Raw genomic sequence first — 8,193 nt, 5'->3', positions numbered from 1 at the left:
CATCAATTATACATAACGAAATATACAACCCACTTTAGTATCAAAACCTAGTACATTGGGCCTCTCGATATGGACACGGTCGCTCGACTCTTGCAATGACAATTGATCCAATCCGAGCCCCCGAACCCTCTAATTAACCAGCCTCAAGGCCTACCATCTCAAATTCATTGAAAATTTATCCTAACTCTGAAAAATACTATGAATTTTTTGTCGCATGTCATTTCTGTAATGCCCCGCCAATTTATTTCGGAGTTTACATTTAGTGGTAGGCCAAAAATAAACTCTTGTTTACTGACTACCATTAATCACAATTTATGTAATAAATTCTTAATTTCTCACAAAATCTAAAGCTAAATTTATTTACCAAAAACATAAGGTTAATCTTTAAATTAAACACTCAATCCCTTTTCTTCTTTCTAATTTTTGATAAAGATTAATCTCGGTTATTTTAAGGCTGCATCTAACTCCCGTTAGACTACCTACGTACCCTTGAACGGGATCAAGTCTTTCGTAGTTCACCATTCATTCTTTTATCCATTTCCGAAAATATTCTAGTCAACATTAGCTTTTCACAATTGAATCACCTCACATGGGTACCAATTTTGGATTTAAAATATCAAAATTTACATGAAAAGGTAGCGTCGGCCCACTGGCCACGCGCCGCCGCATGTGGCGGTTTCCGACAAACGGAAACCCCAAATTCCGACCAACTCTAAAAATTACCAAATTTTACAAGCAAGTAAAGTTCAATGGGATGAACAACTTTCATACCTTTACTGAAGTCTAATTCGGTTTGGAAATACCTCAAATCACCCTTGAACTGCCGAAAACCCTTGAATTTGGATGTACTTGATTCGACTCCAAAACAGCTCCGACGCCCCAACCAATGCATGGGCTTTGTTCCAGGCATCAAGGGGAGTCCAAAGGTGTTGGTAATTGAAGGGTTTACCTTCAAGATTTGGAGGAATCGCCACCACTAACCCCGTCGCACCCACCATGCGGATTTCACCATTTCAAGGCTAAATTTCACCAAATTTGGGGTGGAATGGGTAGATGAGGGTTGTGGAAGAGTTGGTAGGTGGTGGATGGCTGAATTCTGGCTAAAAAATGACGGAAATTGGGCGGAATCAAACCGGGTCACCACCGGGTACACGGGTCGACGGGATGAGAGCCCGTTTCTCCCTCCTTTTCTTTCTCTTCTTTCCCTCTTTCTGATTGGTCGCTTCCTCTCCTCCCCCCCCCCCTTGATTTGTCCACCCCCTCTCCTTTTCTCTCCTTTCTTTTCCATCATAGCCACACACGTGGCACATCCATTGCTCCATAAAATCTGGAGCCTTCTAGATGAGGCCAAATTTACAAAAATGTCCCTAACTTTAAACGTTAATAACTTCTTCGTTATAACTCCGTTTCTCGAATGGTTTTCACCTACGCGCTCGTAGGGTCATCCTCTATTCAAACATACTAAGAAATAAGATAAAATATATGAGGATAAAATACGTCCTTGTATAATTACGTTAACCAACTAGGGGCATTTTCTTCATTTCCCACTTATTGATAAATTTTACGATGTAAATTATAATAAATCCCGGAAACAAAATTGTAAAATTTCTCTAATCAAATTTTCATAACCATAAATCTATTTATTCTCGATTTCCTCCACATATTCATATATTTTCAATTTTCAGGGTATTACAATTTCATTCTATAACCTCAATTTGACAATTTTAGCCTAATAAAAATTCATTTCAAAGTTCCATATAAAAATTAAGATTGCAAATAGTTACCAAACAACTTTTAACAAGTGTGTACGAAAAGGCCAAGAAAGGACAAACAAGAACACTAGAAGAACCGTATTCCAACAAAAAAGGGACAAAGTCATCCGAGCAAGCAAGAATACTAGGAGAATCACATTCTAACGAAAACGTATGCCAACCCCTTTGATAAGAAAAATCAACATCAAGAATAACTGCTAACAATTCTGCAAAAAATAAATTTCTGATGACGAATACCCTCATAAAAACAACCAAGAAATTGGCCATGCCAATCTCGAAAAACTCTCCCACAAGCAACATGACCATGATTCCCAAAAGATAAAAATAATATTCCGCTAAAACGAAGGGCAACCAAATGGAGTGTGAATTTGCTCACTTAAGATGGTAACCGTTACAACCCTTTTTAGTCGCGACGTGTGTCCGCGGCTTGACCATAGGTAAGTAGTTTTAATTTTTTATATATAACATAAAGTTAGGTAGTTTTACTTTCTAATATATAACAAAATAGCAATTCTTTCCTAATTTGTTCCCCTCAAGTCTTGGATTTTTTTTTAGAGAACTTTAACGAAAAACCACATTTTTACACTAAAAAGTCAATCCTGGTACTATTCACTTTATCCTTTATTTTGTCTTTATCGTTAAAACTCAAAATTTTTAAGTATTTCTCATTAGTTTTTTATTTTTTTTATCATCAATACTGCTACTTTTTAACTTTAGAAATAGTAAGTTATGAGACTATTTTCTAATAGGACAAGTTGGAGAATGTGTGGCTTGATATAAGGATGGTCTACACAACTGATTTTGATTTTCTAGTCCAATTGGTCCGTACATACATGTGTAAATAGTAAGTTATGAGAAGAAACTATATAGCAATCTTGAATGCTAATTTCAAATAATTAAGAAAACGTCACCTGGACATGTTGTAAACCTGATAATGAGCCTCGAATCTCACTTAAACGTGAATTATGTCCTAGAGAGTCTGCTAAGATAAAAAAAAATGATAATTAGACTCACACTCTTTTTAATATAAATAGACTAACAAAAATGTGTGTGAAAAATAATTCTCAGCAAAAATTAGACATTTGACAAAAGTTTCTTGTTATGAAGTTTGAAAAGGGAGCCGTTTTTTACAGGCCTTTCTACATTTATAACCATCAAATTGAAGAGTGCGTAAGAGGAGAAAAATGTATGTTTTTATCATTTTTCATCTGAAAACTATAAAAAGAAAAAGACACTTAATTGATTTTATTTTTTTTTATTTTTTAACAAACGATATAATCCACATGAAGGGGTGAGGCATTGGCCTAAGCCTCACAATGAGTTAGTAACAATATAGTTCAAATTCGCTTTTGCCGAAAATTGAACCTAAAACCTCTAATTTACAACTGAAGAAGAATATCATCAGACAGTAGTACTAAGTGGTTACATTGGATTAATTATTAGGCGCCAAAGAGAAGGTTGCCACAAATTTTGTATAAATAGCACAAGATCAAAGTTAGCTTTCACTACACAAAATTAAGGCTTCAAAACTGAGCTCTTTCCTAGTTTTTGGTAAATACTAAAGAGAGATGATGAGTTCAGTAGAACAAGCAACCAAAAAAGGGCATGCAGTTTTCATCCCATACCCAGCACAAGGCCATGTTAACCCCATGATGCAATTAGCCAAGCTTCTTCACTCAAGGGGCTTCCACATAACCTTTGTCAACACCGAGTTCAACCACAACCGTTTAATCCGGTCAAAAGGTCCCGACTCCGTTAAGGGTCTACCGGACTTTGTGTTCGAGACCATACCGGACGGGTTGCCTCCTTCGGATAAGGATGGAACCCAAGATATTCTAGCTTTATGTGACTCCATTAAGAAAACTTTTCATGGTCCATTTAAAGAGCTTGTCACTAAGATAAATTCCTTACCTCAAGTGCCACAAGTTACTTGCATTGTTGCAGATGGTGTCATGACCTTTGGGAGCAAAGCAGCTAGAGAATTAGGCATTCCGGAGGTTCAGTTATGGACAACCTTTGCTTGTGGCTTCATGGCGTACTTGCAATACAGCGAATTCGTCAAACGTGGCATTAATCCGTTCAAAGGTACTTCTTTAATTTCTGAACAATTTGCTTTTTCACTCTTTGATTTATATGAACATTTTTGTATGCACACATTGTCATGAAACAATTAAGTTAAATCACACACATCCTTTCCAAGTACATATTCATTTGTTTACCCGGGAAGATTTGACTCTTTAGCCTTTGCTATGTCCCGTTTTATGAATGAGGATCTTCTTCGGATGCTCTATGTGAGGATTTTAGGGATCTTCAAATTGTGTTTGTTCATCGTATATCATGCGATCAGAAATCATTTTAAATGTTTTTATACTAAATTGAATATAAATAGTATCTGATAAACATTAATCACACAATATACAATGAATAGATACAATTTAAAAAATTTCAGAATCCTGATCATGCTGCTTATAGGTACAGTACAGGCCGTGTTTTCCATGCTTTTAGATCTAATCCAATGTCACATCAGACAACTAATAAAAGCGGTCCAATTTAATAAATAGGTTGCCATATAGAGTGGGTTTAATTTTGTCCGCAATCAGCGTTTGTTTGTTTTTTTTTTTTTGTCAAATAATTGATTTTGTTAAATTAAATGTTAAATTAGCTATCGATAGGATTTGAACTCACGCCGTTATGTAAGTGCTCAACTCCTTTTCACTACTATGGTAAATGATCATTTGCAAATCAACGTTTTTTATTAAAGATGTGAAGGAGAAAGAAATTTGCATTTTGACATTTTGGATATGTTAAATGGAATTAGCATATGCCAATTATAAGTGTGTGAACATTTTTTATTTTTATTTTTAAAATGGGAGGAGAGATGAAGAGAGTGAGAGAGAATATGAGAGTGAGTAGACATGAGAGAGAGGCTTATTTTTTATTTTTAATTAGGGAAATTTAGAATCACATGTCGGAGAGATTTAAAAAAAACAACAAAATTTTGATTGTGTAACTTACATTATTGTCCATGTTTTTTTATTTATATTTAGTTTTAATTAAAAGGTTAGAATAGTAATTTTATAGGATTTTGGTTGACATTAACGATAAGGATTTTATTAATATGTAGTTTAGATTAGTCTTTTTTATTAATTAGTTTATTTATAAATCTTTTCCACTATGTTATTGGGGAAGATTAATGTATTTGTAGTGATCAATTGGTTTTAATAAAATCATTCTTCACTTTGTAAGAGTCAGTCCTACAGAGTTGAAATAATTGTTGGATAAAATTATCAAGGGATTTTGCGCCATGCACCTGTAAAAATATGACATCTCAAATTTTTTTCGTTTTGATCAACTGCAAAATAAAGTAGATATTTGAGATCTTGGAAATTTACTCTTATAACCATCAACATAGTTATCTGTCATTGCACATGCTTCACCTTCTATACATTTTAGATGAGAATTTCATGCATGATGGCACACTCGATACACCAATTGATTGGATCCCAAGCATGAAAAATGTTCGACTCAAGGACATCCCGAGTTTCATTAGAGTTACTGATTTCAGCGACGTAATGTTTAATTACTTGGGATCCAAAGCACGAAACTGTTTGAACTCTTCTGCAATCCTCTTCAACACATTTGACGAATTCAAACACAAAGTGTTAGAGGTAATATCGACAATGTTCCCCAACATTTACACCATCGGCCCCCTTAATTTGCTTGGCAGGCATTTTCTCGAAAGCAAGTCACTTAACTCAAGCTTATTGAAAGAAAACAAAAAATGTTTGGAATAGCTTGATAAAAAGAAACCCAATTCAGTTGTGTACGTAAATTATGGCAGCATAACAATAATGACAGACCAACATTTGATTGAGTTTGCATAGGAGTTGGCAACTAGCAAGCACCCCTTTTTATGGATAGTTAGGGCTGACATGGTAAAGGGTGATTCACCAATTTTACCCGATGAATTTTTTGAGGAGATTAAGGATAGGGGTTATATTGCCGGTTGGTGTGCACAGGACCAAGTGTTAGCTCATCCATTTGTTGGGGTTTTCCTAACACACAATGGTTGGAATTCTATGATTGAAACTATATCTCATGGTGTGCCTGTAATTTGCTAACCTTTCTTTGCGGAGCAACAAACTAATTGTCGGTACTCATGCACTACGTGGGAGATTGGAATGGAGGTAAGCACTGACGTGAAGTGCGACGAAATTGAAGCACTTGTGAAGGAAATGTTGGAAGGAGAATGAGGGATGAAGATGAGGGAAAAGGCAAAGGAATGGAAGAAAACAGTTGTTGAAGCTACTGATGTTGCAGGATCATCGTACAATAATTTTGAAAGATTGTTTAAGGAGGCACTCCAACATGGTGACTACTTGCTACAGAAGGCGGAACAAGTTTGGTCCCTTTTCATGGACTATCAAATATGCTTTTATGGACCAGGGATTTATCTTATTTTCATATTTAGTGTTGCCTTATAATGTTTATGTGTGGCAATTTGGATCTTAGTTTCTCTAGTGCTTGTTGTAGCTCCTCATTATAAATAAACAACTTCACATGTCGAAATTCATCATTGTCTTCTATTATGTCTTTAATTTTCTATCTTCTTGCTTCCCTTTATTTCTCCCGCCTATAATTGATATTGAAAAATGAGATGCACTCAAAAATCTCGAATGCATTAGCTTGGTTCCATTCAAAGGTATCCATTTTCTTGGACCATTTTGTCCTTCACATGTATGTAGACACCGAACTTTCCTAAGTATGAATCACAAGTTCATACATGCAACCAAAAAGTCAAGTTGCTCTACAAGGTGATAACTGGACCTAAGGCATTACCTATTGCTGGTTTATAATTGTAGTCAATATACCAACCAAAAAAAAAAAAATTGTAATCGATAAGTGAAGAAAAACCCAATATCCATATAATTGAAGTATATATGAAGCTCAAAGTGAGTGGATCATCCAAATGTGTTTTGTGTTGTGCACTACACAATGTGTCTTGTGAGGCGCACTAGATGAAGATCACAACAAAGAGCACAAGAAAATATCCTAAGTGAGCAAGTAGCCTGTAGGCGAGGGTTCCGTAGCAAGCTATCTTCCTTGGTGGTCGACACATGGCGCAAAATTGATGTTTGAATATGCCGACACATTGGGATAATCCACTTGAAAGTAGTCAAATTCATTTGTCAACTCAAGTGGTCGGAGAGCCTGTCAGACCGACCGTTCCCCATAGGTTAGGCTCTCCTAAGTGACCGTTCCCCATAGGTTAGGCTCTCCTAAGTAAATAGTGAGGATCCTCTTGATCAGACTCATCGGACCATTCGTATTTTATCCAACGGCTACAATTATTATAATTTTTAGAGAGGTTCCTTGTTTGTATCCGTTTGATAAAATTTGAACGGCGCTACAATTATTATAAATTTTAGAGAAGCCTCCTGTTTGTAACCGTTGGATAAAATTCGAACAACTCTATAAGTTTGGTCGGGAGGATCCTGATCCTTCCTCATAGTTGCTTGCTAGGTCTTACCATAGGCTATCCTAGGGTCTTACCGTAGGCTATCTTCCTTGCTGATGATCAATACATATAGAGTTGACATTTGACTAGACATGTCCCTTGAAACCTCTTACAGAAAAGTTATCAAACTCAGAAGCTTGGGTTGACCGGTCAAAAAGTGATTACGCCGAGGGTTCCTCTTCAATGGTCGGCAATAAATATTGATAAGGTTGATGAACCGAGCATTTTGGTCGTGGTGCTTTCAGCCTCTCAAGGTGTACTGCTCAGTGCTAGAGCTTCTTGGGTTGGTGTTGTGGTGCTGGTAGCCCGACTCATTATTCTTGTGGGTCTACAAAAGACCCATACGAGTAGGTCATGACTAAACAATATTTATATTTCGCCAAAAAGGGCCGTCTGTTAATAAATGTATGATGGGTGACAATTTCTGACACAACCCGATAACCCAACACGACACGACACGAAATTAACAGGTGTTCAGGTCAACACGATAACGAATCGGGTGTTATCGGGTAACCGATAAGCACCTGTTAAGATAACGGGTTGGTTCGGGTATACTTGGGTAACACGATACACGATAATCAGAATATTAATTTAATAATTTTATAATCCTAAAAAATACTATAATAATTATATATATTAATTTAACAATTTTATACCCCTAAAAAGTTTAAAACTATAATAATTATATATATATATATGTATTAAATTTTAAATTAAATTTTATACCCCTAAAAACTATAATAATTATACATACAAAATAAATAGATTTAAATCTACATAATATATATATATATATATATATATATCATTGAACTTGATGCGATACACGAAACTAATTTCACCGATCCAACCGTTAAAATTGTTTGTATATGCTTCGAGATCGTATCAGCAAAAAGTTGAAAA

General features: G+C 35.6%; 1 pseudogene; it reads left to right on the top strand.

The window, feature by feature from the left end:
• Positions 1-3,332: 3,332 nt before the first annotated feature.
• On the top strand, positions 3,333-6,341 carry LOC114823366 (linamarin synthase 2-like; annotated as a pseudogene).
• The last annotated feature ends 1,852 nt before the right edge of the window (positions 6,342-8,193 follow it).

Source organism: Malus domestica, chromosome 01, assembly GCF_042453785.1.
Source record: "Malus domestica chromosome 01, GDT2T_hap1".
Lineage (NCBI taxonomy): Eukaryota > Viridiplantae > Streptophyta > Magnoliopsida > Rosales > Rosaceae > Malus > Malus domestica.
Note: the sequence above shows the minus strand (reverse complement) of the source record. Positions and strands in the feature narration are given on the sequence as shown.